General features: G+C 48.4%; 1 pseudogene; it reads right to left on the bottom strand.

The window, feature by feature from the left end:
- LOC136515624 (uncharacterized) overlaps positions 1-13738 on the bottom strand; it is a 112869-nt pseudogene that overhangs the window by 23864 nt on the left and 75267 nt on the right.

Below are 13738 nucleotides of genomic sequence, written 5' to 3'. Positions count from 1 at the left end.
GCATGGGTAGAGAACTTCGATGAAGACAAGGCTAATGAAGTATGGGAGCTAGAAGTGAATAGTGCAGAAGAGAAGTGGCTCGATTCTTGTGTACCTACAACCAAATACCTTACTGTTTTGCGCAGGTACTACAACAAGAACGTCATGGAGCGGTTCTTCGTTGTTGGGGACCTGGTCCTGAAGTGGAAAACGAATCAAGCTGGCGTCCACAAACTCGCAACCCCATGGGAAGGGCCCTTCATGATCAAGGAGGTTACACGACCAATGTCTTACAGGTTAGCACACCTGGACGGTACAGACATACCCAATTCATGGCACATCGACAAGCTTAGGCGTTTCTATGCTTAACTACTAAGATATGTACTCCTCTTGTACTTTCGATTTAATTCAATAAAGCTATTATGATTTCTCCGACCACTCTAATGTGTCACTTCAAAGTCTACTGTTATTCTAACTCAACCAGTCAAAACCGACCACCATTCCTTCCCAGGTTTTCGGAGCAGGCCCTGTCTCCGGTTCCTCCCAACATGTGCATGGGATCTGCTCTCTACGCTATGGGTGATTGGTAGGTCCCCTCTGGTTTGACTTGTGTGTGTCTACGTGTGCACAGGCTATGCACCTTACACTCCAACCACAAGACAAACCAGGGCCATACAAACCTTTCAGGATGATGTGTCGACTAAACTAGTACAACTAAACAGAACGCTAACATGTTCTTACTTAGTTACACCAACACGAGATCCAAGCTTAAATACATTTTCTACAAAACAAACAAGCTTATGCTGATATACAGTTACGTTATTATAAGCTTGCCTGAAAAGGTCCAAGTTTACAATAACACAACTACATCTTCTTCTACAGCTATAGCCTATACTATTGGCTGGTCGGGGCACGCGGCACCTACTGCTCGCTGGGCCTAACATCATGCTCGAGTCTTGGGGACTCTTGTACTGGTCGAGCTGAAGAAGATGGCCCCACCGATGCCTGGCTGTCAAGACCGCAGGCTTTGCCGGTTGGCTTAAAAATGACGGCGCTTCCAGCTGACTTGTTGATGGCGTACCCTGTACAGGTGCTATCCTGCCTCCACACAGGTTAATGTCGCCAATTATTTTTGCCGACAAGTCCAGCTGGGTCATCCGAAGCTCCTCGACCTTGTCTGAATCTACCTCCTTTGGGTATCTAGCCTCTAGGTGCTCAAGATCGATCAAGGGGTAGTGAGCACGTACCATGCTTAGCACATGTGCACCTGTGTACTCACCCGCCTCCTTCACGAACTCTTAGAACCATCCCCATGCCTTTCGGCATCTATCGACTAGTCCCAGCTGTGGCATCCTTGGCATGTCTTCTGTAAGCGCTGGATCGATGAGGTTAAGGACTAGCAAAATGCCCGTTGCCACCTCCTGGCACCGGTTTTTCCATGTGTCCCGATCCTTGGTGATCTCTTGGCACTGCGCCTTCCAACCATCATGGTCTTTTATCATGGTCTCCAGATGCTTCTTGGCATTGACTTTTAAAACTAGAAACCGCACAAGCTATCAAAATGTCATACCGACAAGATAAGGTGTGCAACAAAAGTGAGCAAAGGGGTTTGGAAAACTTACTTTTCAGTTCCTCTTTCATCTTGGTCATGTGGTCCCAGAGCTGTGACTGGTCGTGCGCCAGTTTTCTATTGTCCTCCTTCAGGCGGTCACACTCCATGACTGCACGACTGTTCTCCTCTCGGAGACAGACCACTTTGGCTTCTAAGCCTGCACTACAGCTGTTACTACCAACAACGCAACAACACTTGTCATGCACTCGTTGTGATAAAGTGACTACTTACTTGTTCTTTCCTGCTCTTTGTTACTGAGCTAGACGACCAGGTTCTGGTTCTGGGACTCTTGCCCCGTCCTCTCATGGTTGGTGGCTTCAAGTTGGTGGCGCAAGCATTCCAGTTCCGCCGTTAGCTCTTTATTGCTTGTAGTGATCCCCTCGATCTGGTCGAAGCATTTCTTACGGTACCTTGCGGTCTTCATTAAGTCCTATGTGCAAAAAGCTAAGTAAGAAAGTTTGACTAGACAGCAAGATCTGGTGGTGAAGCAAAGCATACCTGGACCTCCGTCACCAGTCGTTTCGCCGCTTGTTCAACTTTTTTGGTCTCTTCGACCTCTGGGATTTCCTCGTGAACAACCCATTGGTCGTTCCACCAACGCGACACATACACGTGTTGTCGCTTGTCCTATGGATAGCCTAGGACCTCCTCCACTTCGTCCTCTTCGGGCTCATCTTCGGGTGTCTGTGCTGATCCGGTGTTAGCAGCTTCCACGATCACCGAAGCCTTCCCATGGTCTTCAGTGTCGGTGAATGTGGGCTGTGCTCTCACCTCCGGTTGTTGCTCCTCAGTTTGCTCTGTCACCCTCGATGTTGAAGTATTGCCCTCAGCGGGTCGAGTGCTCGGAGCACTCATGCGCGGCTCAATCGGTACCTCGACCACCTGCTCGGGGACTGTTGTCTGACTGCTCCCTTGCTGAGGTAACGACGGATCTTCTGATATGGCTTCCTCGGTGACCAGCTGCTGGGCAGTCTGTTCTAAATTTATTGGTGGAGCCACGAAACTTCCGGCCAGCTGGTCCAGACTTTTGGTGGACGCCAAACTAGTAATTCGAGATAAGTTCAAAAGGCAGCCATATTCAATACAAATTGCTATCTTACAGTAAGGTTACAAATACTTACATGTTGGAGGCGTGGAATGATGTGGCGAAGGCGCATCTCTTCGGCCATGCCTACTCCACGTGCTGTGCGGGTGACACCTGGTCTCCCTCTACATCTAGCACCATTGCTGGGCCTTGGTGCTTGACCCTTCCGCCACTTGTCCTTCGTGCTGCAGTGGTCGGCGATGCAGGTTCCATTGGCACGATGGAGCCACCCTACTCCATCGACTCCAGTTGCCTTCTCCTCTTTCAAGGGACGAGTCGAAAGATGTCTGCATCCTCTCCCTCCTCTATGTCATCGTCCGACAAAGTAAAGATCGCCTGACGACGCTTGCTGGCCGTCGGCCGCTTACCAGTAGCTTTGGCCGCTACCTCCTCTCCAACTCCGAGCATGGCCCAGTCGACATCCTTGACCCCGATGCTGGTCTGGGTGGTTGGGTCAGTAACTTGCGGCCAATCACACCAGGGGGTGGTGATACAAACACTATCGCTCTATCTCGACCATTAATCTGGGAAACAAATAGGAGATAACACAGTAAGTTTCTACTACAATATAAGACTACGGGTACAAGGCAAGATGAGTTACCTTTGGGGGAGGTCGGGCGAGCTTGAAAGCGTGCTCGATGTCGCTCAATTTGACATAATTTGGATCAGCTAAGTTAAATAGCTCTCCAATTTTGGCCCTGACTTCATTCTTGTCAAGCGCCTCCTGCCTCGTCCACGTCGGGTCTGCGCTACCTTGGTACTCGTAGCCAGGATGTACCCTCCTCTGGCAGGGCTAGATCCACCGGCTAATGAAGCTCCCGACCATGCTCGGACCATCCAGTTTCTTCCATGGGATCATCCTAAATATTTCTAGAATCTATTCCAGGTGCTCGGGCTTCTCTGACCAGCTTGTCCTCTTCTTCGGAATGAACCCCACATCACACAGTGTGATCGTGTTCGACTCTTCGCGGATGTAAAACCATTTCTTGTACCAGTCGTCAAGCGATGTGTTCCATGGGTAGTGTAGGTACTGGGCCTTCATTCCGTCATGGAGGTTGAGGTACACACCTTCGGCTATCTTCGAGCCACCGCTTCCTTTCTTCCACAGACAGAAAAGATGGCGAAAAAATCGAAATGGGGCTGGAAGCCGCCATATGCTTTGCAAAGATGAATGAAGGTGGTGACAAGGAGGATCGAGTTGGGATGTAGATTGCAAATCCCAATCTCATAGTACAGACAGAGCCCCTGAAGGAAAGGATGTACCAGAACCCCAAATCCCCGCTTAAAAAAGTCTTCGAACACCACGATCTCACCTAGTTGTGGATCAGGGCACCCTTCGCCCTCCGGCGCATGCCATCCTGCAAGCTCCTTGTTGGGGAGTACTCCCATGGTGATGAGGTCTTCAAAGGTCTATTCATTGCTTCTCGATTTCCACCACTCCTTCGCCATGACCCCTGCTTTCTTCTGTGCGTCACTTTTTGCCATGAATCTGGACTTGCTGATGAACGAAGAAATGGTGGAGGATTGATTGGTGGTGATTTCAGAGGTATTAGGGTTGGCAAGAGGAAGAAGAAGGCTGCGGCTATGAATGGCAATGAGGTTCAGTAAAAGGAACTTACCTATCCTATACCGTATTTAACCTGAGAGTTATGCCGTTTCGTCTACCCGAGATTCTTGGGAGACGTGCGCACGCGCCGCAGACGATTGTTTTCATAGCCTCGAGATCTATGCCGGTATATGCGCCTCTTCATTGCCAGTGTATGCGCCTCTTCGTTGCAAGTGTGAGAGGGCCCACGCTGACGCATCTACTTACAGGTGCCATGCAACTGTTTGCTTGAGAAGACAAGAAGGCAGTATGAAAAGACAAAAAGACAGTATGACATGCTATACATGTCTACTTTTTTTACCAGACGTGTCAGATTGGACTTGACGGAGCAAGTAAATAAAAAAATATATAATAAATAAAAAATATATAAAGTACAAGTGGCATATGGACTTTCGCCACACTTCTCGTGCTTGGGGACTGTCCAGACCACTATCATCCTCGGGGACTGTTTCGACCACCATCGTGCTCGGGGACTGTCCAAACCACCTTCGTGCATGTGGACTATCCAGACCACTATCATGCTCGGGGACTGCCCAGACCACCTTCGTGCATGTGGACTATCCAGACCACTGTCGTGCTTGAGGACTGCCCCGACCACTCTCCGAACATTGCTCGGATATCGCTCTCCTCGGCTACATGTGATTTGTACTCACATATAGTTGAGAGACATTTATTTAGACCTTGCTACAAGGCTGATAACTCGCCTTCCAGCAAGCTCCGGGACTACATCGGTACGATGCACCTACCGGTGCATCACATATTGCTTGTACGACGATTGGATTCTCAACTTTAGTGGAAATTCTTTTTAGACCCTGGCACCACGTGCCTACGTCACCTACTACCAGGCTCGGGGACTAAGTGGGCATACTTCACCTTGCGGTGAATGTGTTTATTTTATCGACCCCTACGCTCGCAATGTTGGCCCGAACTACTATTGTCCAAGGGTCACATACATTTCTTTTCAGAAATACAAGTGGGCACACTTGATAAGGATAGAAATCTTTTTCTTTTTTCTTTAGAGCACCATGCATTCTTCAGACAACCGGAATCTTTGGCTATAATCATGGTCTACCGCTTTCTGTTCTAACCAGAATACTGGCACATTCGATTGGTCAATGTTTCAATCAGTTAGAGATGACTAGAAGACGGATCGCATTAGCCGAAGGAGATCAAACGGCGTGTCGCAGCATAATACATGGAGCTCGGGGACTAGCTGTGGGGGTATTAACCCCTATACCCTTACAGGTAGGCTTGGGCCGACCCAGACCAAGGGGTCTGGCCCACTAGAAGACGACACGTGGCCCGGCCAATCTGTTCGGAGTCCCGCGCAAGGAATCAAGATAGATTTGGAGATCAAGCAAGATCCTGGTCGATTAGAGTAGGAATCCTTATCTGGCCTCCTATGGCAATTGTAACTGGTTAGGATTATTTTCTAGATCTGCAACCCTGCCCCCTGGACTATATAAGGCGTGCAGGGGACTCCTCTAAAAAATATCTCTCATTGACATACAGCAATACAATCAGACGCAGGACGTAGGTATTACGCCTTCACGGTGGCCGAACCTAGATAAAACCTCGTGTTTGTCTTGCGTCACCATCTTGTTTGTAGCTTGCGCATCTGTCTACCGATAATCTACTACCTTGGGCATACCCCTAGGTAGACTGCCGACCATATTTCATCGACACCATCTCTAAATGGACTAAAACAAGATTCCTCCAGACCCACATCATCTAGGAGTTCCATTGAGTGCATCCAAAATGATTTCTGAGCCTATGGTACGTTCGGCGCCAACCGTGCACCCATCTCGCGTCAAAGATTAGCACTCCCCAAATGCCAGAAATGAGCTTCCACTTGAGCCTCTTCACCTAGGAGTACCATCGGTTGCGTTCAAAATGATTTCTGACCCTATGGTACATTTGGTTGAAACCGTACACCTATCTTGCACTGATGCCATCTCCAAACGGACCAAAACAAGATTCCACATGACCCACATCACCCAGGAGTTCAATCGAGTGCGTCCAAAATGATTTCTGAGCCTATGGTACGTTCGGCGCCAACCGTGCACCCATCTCGCGTCAAGATTAGCACTATCTCCAAATGGCTAGAAATGAGCTTCCACTTGAGCATCTTCACCTAGGAGTACCATCGGGTGCGTCCAAAATAATTTCTGACCCTTTGGTACATTTGGTGCAAACAGTTCACCTATCTAGCACCGATGCTAACACCGTCTCAAAACGGACAAAAACAAGATTCCACTTGACCCACGTCACCTAGGAGTTCCATCGGGTGCGTCCAAAATGATTTCCGAGCCTATGGTACGTTCGGCGCAAACCGTGCGCCCATCTTGCGTCAATATTACCACTATCTCCAAACGGACCGAAATGAGCTTTCAGTTGAGCCTCGTCACCTAGCAGTACCATCGGGTGTGTCCAAAACAATTCCTAGGCCTATGGTACGGTTAGCGCAAATTGTGCAACTATCTTGCACTGACACTAACACTGTCTCCAAATGGACAGAAACAAGATTCGACATGACCCACGTAACCTAGGAGTACCATCGGGTGCTTCCAAAATGATTTTTGACCCTATGGTAAATTTGGTTCAAACCGTGCACCTATCTTGCACCAACACTACCACGGTCTCCAAACGGACCAAAACAAGATTCCACATGACCCACGTCACCTAGGAGTTCCATCGGATGTATCCAAAACGATTTCCGAGACTATGGTACGTTCGGCGCAAACCGTGCACCCATCTTGCGTCAATATTACCACTATCTCTAAACGGACTGAAACGATCTTCCACTTGAGCCTCTTCACTTAGGAGTACCGTCGGGTGCGTCCAAAATGATTTCTGAACCTATGGTACATTTCGTGCAAACCGTGCACCTATCTTGCATCGACGCTAACACCGTCTCCAAACGGACCAAAACAAGATTCCACATGACCCACGTCACCTAGGAGTTCCATCGAGTGCATCCAAAATGATTTCTGATCCTATGTAATGTTCGGCGCAAACCGTGCACCCATCTTGCGTCAATATTACCACTATCTCCAAACGGACCGAAACGAGCTTTTAGTTGTGCCTCGTCACCTAGCAGTACCATCGGGTGTGTCCAAAATGATTCCTGAGCCAATGGTACAGTTAGCGCAAACTGTGCACCTATCTTGCACTGACGCTAACACTGTCTCCAAATGGATAGAAACAAGATTCGACATGACCCACGTAACCTTGGGGTACCATCGGGAGCATCCAAATCGATTTTTGACCCTATGGTACATTTGGTTCAAACCGTGCACCTATCTTGCCCCGATGCTAACACCGTCTCCAAACGGACCAAAACAAGATTCCACATGACCCACGTCACCTAGGAGTTCCATCGGGTGCGTCCAAAATGATTTCTGAGCCTATGGTACGTTCAGCGCAAACCGTGGACCCATCTTGCATCAATATTACTGCTATCTCCAAACGGACCGAAACGAGCTTTCAGTTGAGCCTCGTCACCTAGTAGTACCATTGGGTGCGTTCAAAATGATTCCTGAGCCTATGGTACGGTTTGCGTAAACCATGCACCTATCTTGCACCGACAATAACACTGTCTCCAAATGGACCGAAACAAGATTCGACATGACCCACATAACCTAGGAGTACCATCGGGAGCTTCCAAAATGATTTAAGACCCTATGGTACAATTGGTGCAAACCGTGCACCTATCTTGCACCGACGCTAACACTGTCTCTAAACGAACTAAAACAAGATTCCACACGACCCACGTCACCAAGGAGTTCCATCGAGTGTGTCCAAAATGATTTCTGAGCCTATGGTACGTTTGGCGCCAACCGTGCACCCATCACGCGTCAAGATTAGCACTATCTCCAAATGGCTAGAAATGAGCTTCCACTTGAGCCTCTTCACCTAGGAGTACCATCGGGTGTGTCCAAAATAATTTCTGACCCTTTGGTACATTTGGTGCAAACAGTTCACCTATCTAGCACCGATGCAAACACCATATCCAAACGGACAAAAACAAGATTCCACTTGACCCACGTCACCTAGGAGTTCCATCGGGTGCGTCCAAAATGATTTCCGAGCCTATGGTACGTTCGGCGCAAACCGTGCGCCCATCTTGCGTCAATATTACCACTATCACCAAACGGACCGAAATGAGCTTTCAGTTGAGCCTCGTCACCTAGCAGTACCATCAGGTGTGTCCAAAATGATTCCTGGGCCTATGGTACGGTTAGCGCAAATTGTGTACCTATCTTGCACTGACACTAACACTGTCTCCAAATGGATAGAAACAAGATTCGACATGACCCACGTAACCTAGGAGTACCATCGGGTGCTTCCAAAATGATTTTTGACCCTATGGTAAATTTGGTTCAAACCGTGCACCTATCTTGCACCAACACTACCACGGTCTCCAAACGGACCAAAACAAGATTCCACATGACCCACGTCACCTAGGAGTTCCATCGGATGTGTCCAAAACGATTTCTGAGACTATGGTACGTTCGGCGCAAACCGTGCACCCATCTTGCGTCAATATTACCACTATCTCTAAACGGACTGAAACGATCTTCCACTTGAGCCTCTTCACTTAGGAGTACCGTCAGGTGCATCCAAAATGATTTCTAAACCTATGGTACATTTCGTGCAAACCGTGCACCTATCTTGCACCGACGCTAACACCGTCTCCAAACGGACCAAAACAAGATTCCACATGACCCACGTCATCTAGGAGTTCCATCGAGTGCGTCCAAAATGATTTCTGATCCTATAGAACGTTCGGCGCAAACCGTGCACCCATCTTGCATCAATATTACCACTATCTCCAAACGGACCGAAACGAGCTTTTAGTTGAGCCTCGTCACCTAGCAGTACCATCGGGTGTGTCCAAAACGATTCCTAAGCCAATGGTACGGTTAGCACAAACTATGCACCTATCTTGCACTGACACTAACACTGTCTCCAAATGGAGAGAAACAAGATTCGACATGACTCACATAACCTTGGGGTACCATCGGGAGCATCCAAATCGATTTTTGACCCTATGGTACATTTGGTTCAAACCGTGCACCTATCTTGCCCCGATGCTAACACCGTCTCCAAATGGACCAAAACAAGATTCCACATGATCCACGTCACCTAGGAGTTCCATCGGGTGCATCCAAAATGATTTTCGAGCCTATGGTACGTTCAGCGCAAACCGTGGACCCATCTTGCATTAATATTACTGCTATCTCCAAACGGACCGAAACGAGCTTTCAGTTAAGCCTCGTCACCTAGCAGTACCATTGGGTGCGTTCAAAATGATTCCTGAGCCTATGGTATGGTTTGCGTAAACCGTGCACCTATCTTGCACCGACAATAACATTGTCTTCAAAAGGACCGAAACAAGATTCGACATGACCCACATAACCTAGGAGTACCATCGGGAGCTTCCAAAATGATTTATGACCCTATGGTACAATTGGTGCAAACCGTGCACCTATCTTGCACCGACGCTAACACTGTCTCTAAACGAACTAAAACAAGATTCCACACGACCCACGTCACCTAGGAGTTCCATCGAGTGTGTCCAAAATGATTTCTGAGCCTATGGTACGTTTGGCGCCAACCGTGCACCCATCACGCGTCAAGATTAGCACTATCTCCAAACGGCCAGAAATGGGCCTCCACTTGAGCCTCTTTACCTAGGATTACCATCGGTTGCCTCCAAAATGATTTCTAACCCTATGGTACATTTGGTGCAAACCGTGCACCTATCTTGCACCGACGCTAACACTGTCTCCAAATGGACCGAAACAAGATTCGACATGACCCACATAACCTAGGAGTGTCATTGGGAGCATCATTATTAGCACTATCTCCAAACGACCAGAAATGAGCTTCCACTTGAGCCTCTTCACCTATGAGTACCATCGGTTGCGTCCAAAACGATTTCTAACCCTATGATACATTTGGTTGAAACCGTACACCTATATTGCACCGGTGCTTGTACCATCTCCAAACGGACCAAAACAAGATTCCACAAGACCCACATCACCTAGGAGTTCCATCGAGTGCGTCCTAAATGATTTGTGAGCCTATGGTACGTTCGGCGCCAACCGTGCACCCATCTCGTGTCAAGATTAGCACTATCTCCAAACGCCAGAAATGAGTTTCCACTTGAGCCTCTTCACCTAGGAGTACCATCAGTTGCGTCCAAAATGATTGCTAACCCAATGGTACATTTGGTTGAAACCGTACACCTATCTTGCACTGATGCTAGTCCCATCTTTGAACGGACCAAAACAAGATTCCACACGACCCACGTCACCTAGGAGTTCTACCGAGTGCGTCCAAAATGATTTCCGAGCCTATGGTACGTTCGGCGCTAACCGTGCACCCATCTCGCGTCACGATTAGCACTATCTCCAAACGACCAGAAAGGAGCTTCCACTTGAGCCTCTTCTCCTAGGAGTACCATCGGGTGCGTCCAAAACGATTTCTAACCCTATGGTACTTTTGGTGCAAACCGTGAACCTATCTTGCACTGACACTAACACCGACTCTAAACGCACCAAAACAAGATTCCACCTGACCCACGTCACCTAGGAGTTCCATCGGGTGTGTCCAAAATGATTTCCGAGCCTATGGAACGTTCGGCGCAAACCGTGCACCCACCTTGCGTCAATATTACCACTATCTCCAAACCAAATGAAACAAGCTTTTAGTTGAGCCTCATCACCTAGTAGTACCATCGGGTGCGTCCAAAATGATTCCTGAGCCTATGGTACGTTTGGCGCAAACCGTGCACCTATCTTGCACCGACGCTAACACCGTCTCCAAATGGACCAAAACAAGATTCCACATGACCCACGTAACCTAGGAGTACCATCGGGAGCTTCCAAAACGATTTGATCTAATGGTACAATTGGTGCAAACCGCGCACCTATCTTGCACCGATGCTGACACCGTCTCAAAATGGACTAAAACAAGATTCCTCCAGACCCACGTCACCTAGGAGTTCCATCGAGTGCGTCCAAAATGATTTCTGAGCCTATGGTACTTTCGGCGCCAACCGTGCACCCATCTCGCGTCAAGATTGGCACATCTCCAAACGGCCAGAAATGAGCTTCCACTTGAGCCTCTTCACCTAGGAGTACCATCGGTTGCGTCCAAAATGATTTTCTGACCCTATGGTACATTTGGTTGAAACCGTACACCTATCTTGCACTGATGCTAGTACCATCTCCAAACGGACCAAAACAAGATTCCACACGACCCACATCACCTAGGAGTTCCCTCGAGTGTGTCCAAAATGATTTCTGAGCCTATGGTACGTTCGGCGCCAACCGTGCACCCATCTCGTGTCAAGATTAGCACTATATTCAAACGGCCAGAAAGGAGCTTCCACATGACCCACGTCACCTAGGAGTTCCATCGGGTGCGTCCAAAATGATTTCCAAGCCTATGGTACGTTTGGCGCAACCCGTGCACCCATCTTGCGTCAATATTACCACTATCTCCAAACGGACCGAAACGAGCTTTCAGTTGAGCCTCGTCACCTAGCAGTACCATCGGGTGTGTCCAAAATGATTCCTAGGCCTATGGTACGGTTAGCGCAAATTGTGCACCTATCTTGCACTAACACTAACACTATCTCCAAATGGACAGAAATAAGATTCGACATGACCCACGTAACCTAGGAGTACCATGGGGAGCTTCCAAAATGATTTTTGACCCTATGGTACATTTGGTTCAAACCGTGCACCTATCTAGCACCGACGCTACCACGGTCTCCAAACGGACCAAAACAAGATTCCACATGACCCACGTCACCTAGGAGTTCCATCAGGTGCGTCCAAAATGATTTTCGAGCCTATGGTATGTTCGGCGCAAACGGTGCACCCATCTTGCGTCAATATTACCACTATCTCTAAATGGACTAAAACAATCTTCCACTTGAGCCTCTTCACCTAGGAGTACCATCGGGTGCGTCCAAAATTATTTCTGACCCTATGGTACATTTGGTGCAAACCGTGCACCTATCTTGCACCGACGCAAACATCGTCTCCAAACATACCAAAACAAGATTCCACATGACCCACGTCACCTAGGAGTTCGATCGAGTGCGTCCAAAACAATTTCTGATCCTATGGAACGTTCGACGCCAACCGTGCACCCATCTCGTGTCAAGATTAGCATCATCTCCAAATGCTAGAAATGGGCTTCCACTTGAGCCTCTTCACCTAGGAGTACCATCGGTTGCCTCCAAAACGATTTCTGACCCTATGGTACATTTGGTGCAAACCGTGCACCTATCTTGCACCGATGCTAACACTGTCTCCAAATGGACCGAAACAAGATTTGACATGACCCACGTAACCTAGGGGTATCATCGGGAGCGTCCAAAATGATTTCTGACCCTATGGTACAATTGGTGCAAACTGTGCACCTATCTTGCACCGATGCTAGTCCCATCTCCGAACGGACCAAAACAAGATTCCACACGACCCACGTCACCTAGGAGTTCTACCGAGTGTGTCCAAAATGATTTCTGAGCCTATGGTACGTTCGGCGCCAACCGTGCACCCATCTCGCGTCAAGATTAGCACTATCTCCAAATGGCTAGAAATGAGCTTCCACTTGAGCCTCTTCACCTAGGAGTACCATCGGGTGCGTCCAAAACGATTTCTGACCCTATGGTACTTTTGGTGCAAACCGTGAACCTAACTTGCACTGACACTAACACCGTCTCTAAACGCACCAAAACAAGATTCCACCTGACCCACTTCACCTAGGAGTTCCATCGGGTGTGTCCAAAATGATTTCTGAGCCTATGGAACGTTCGGCGCAAACCGTGCACCCACCTTGCGTCAATATTACCACTATCTCCAAACCAAACGAAATGAGCTTTTAGTTGAGCCTCATCAGCTAGTAGTACCATCGGGTGCGTCCAAAATGATTCCTAAGCCTATGGTACGTTTGGCGCAAACTGTGCACCTATCTTGCACCGACGCTAACACCGTCTCCAAACGGACCAAAACAAGATTCCACATGACCCACATAACCTAGGAGTACCATCGGGAGCATCCAAAACGATTTGACCCAATGGTACAATTGGTGTGAACCGCGCACCTGTCTTGCACCGACGCTGACACCGTCTCAAAATGGACTAAAACAAGATTCCTCCAGACCCACGTCACCTAGGAGTTCCATCGAGTGCGTCCAAAATGATTTCTGAGCCTATGGTACGTTCGGCGCCAACCGTGCACCCATCTCATGTCAAGATTAGCACTATCTCCAAACGGCCAGAAATGAGCTTCCACTTGAGCCTCTTCACCTAGGAGTACCATCGGTTGCGTCCAAAACGATTTCTGACCCTATGGTACATTTGGTTGAAACCGTACACCTATCTTGCACTGATGCTAGTACCACCTCCAAACGGACCAAAACAAGATTCCACACG

This window comes from Miscanthus floridulus, chromosome 17 (genome assembly GCF_019320115.1).
Source record: "Miscanthus floridulus cultivar M001 chromosome 17, ASM1932011v1, whole genome shotgun sequence".
NCBI classification, from domain to species: Eukaryota; Viridiplantae; Streptophyta; class Magnoliopsida; order Poales; family Poaceae; genus Miscanthus; species Miscanthus floridulus.
This window is presented reverse-complemented; position numbering and strand designations above follow the sequence as displayed.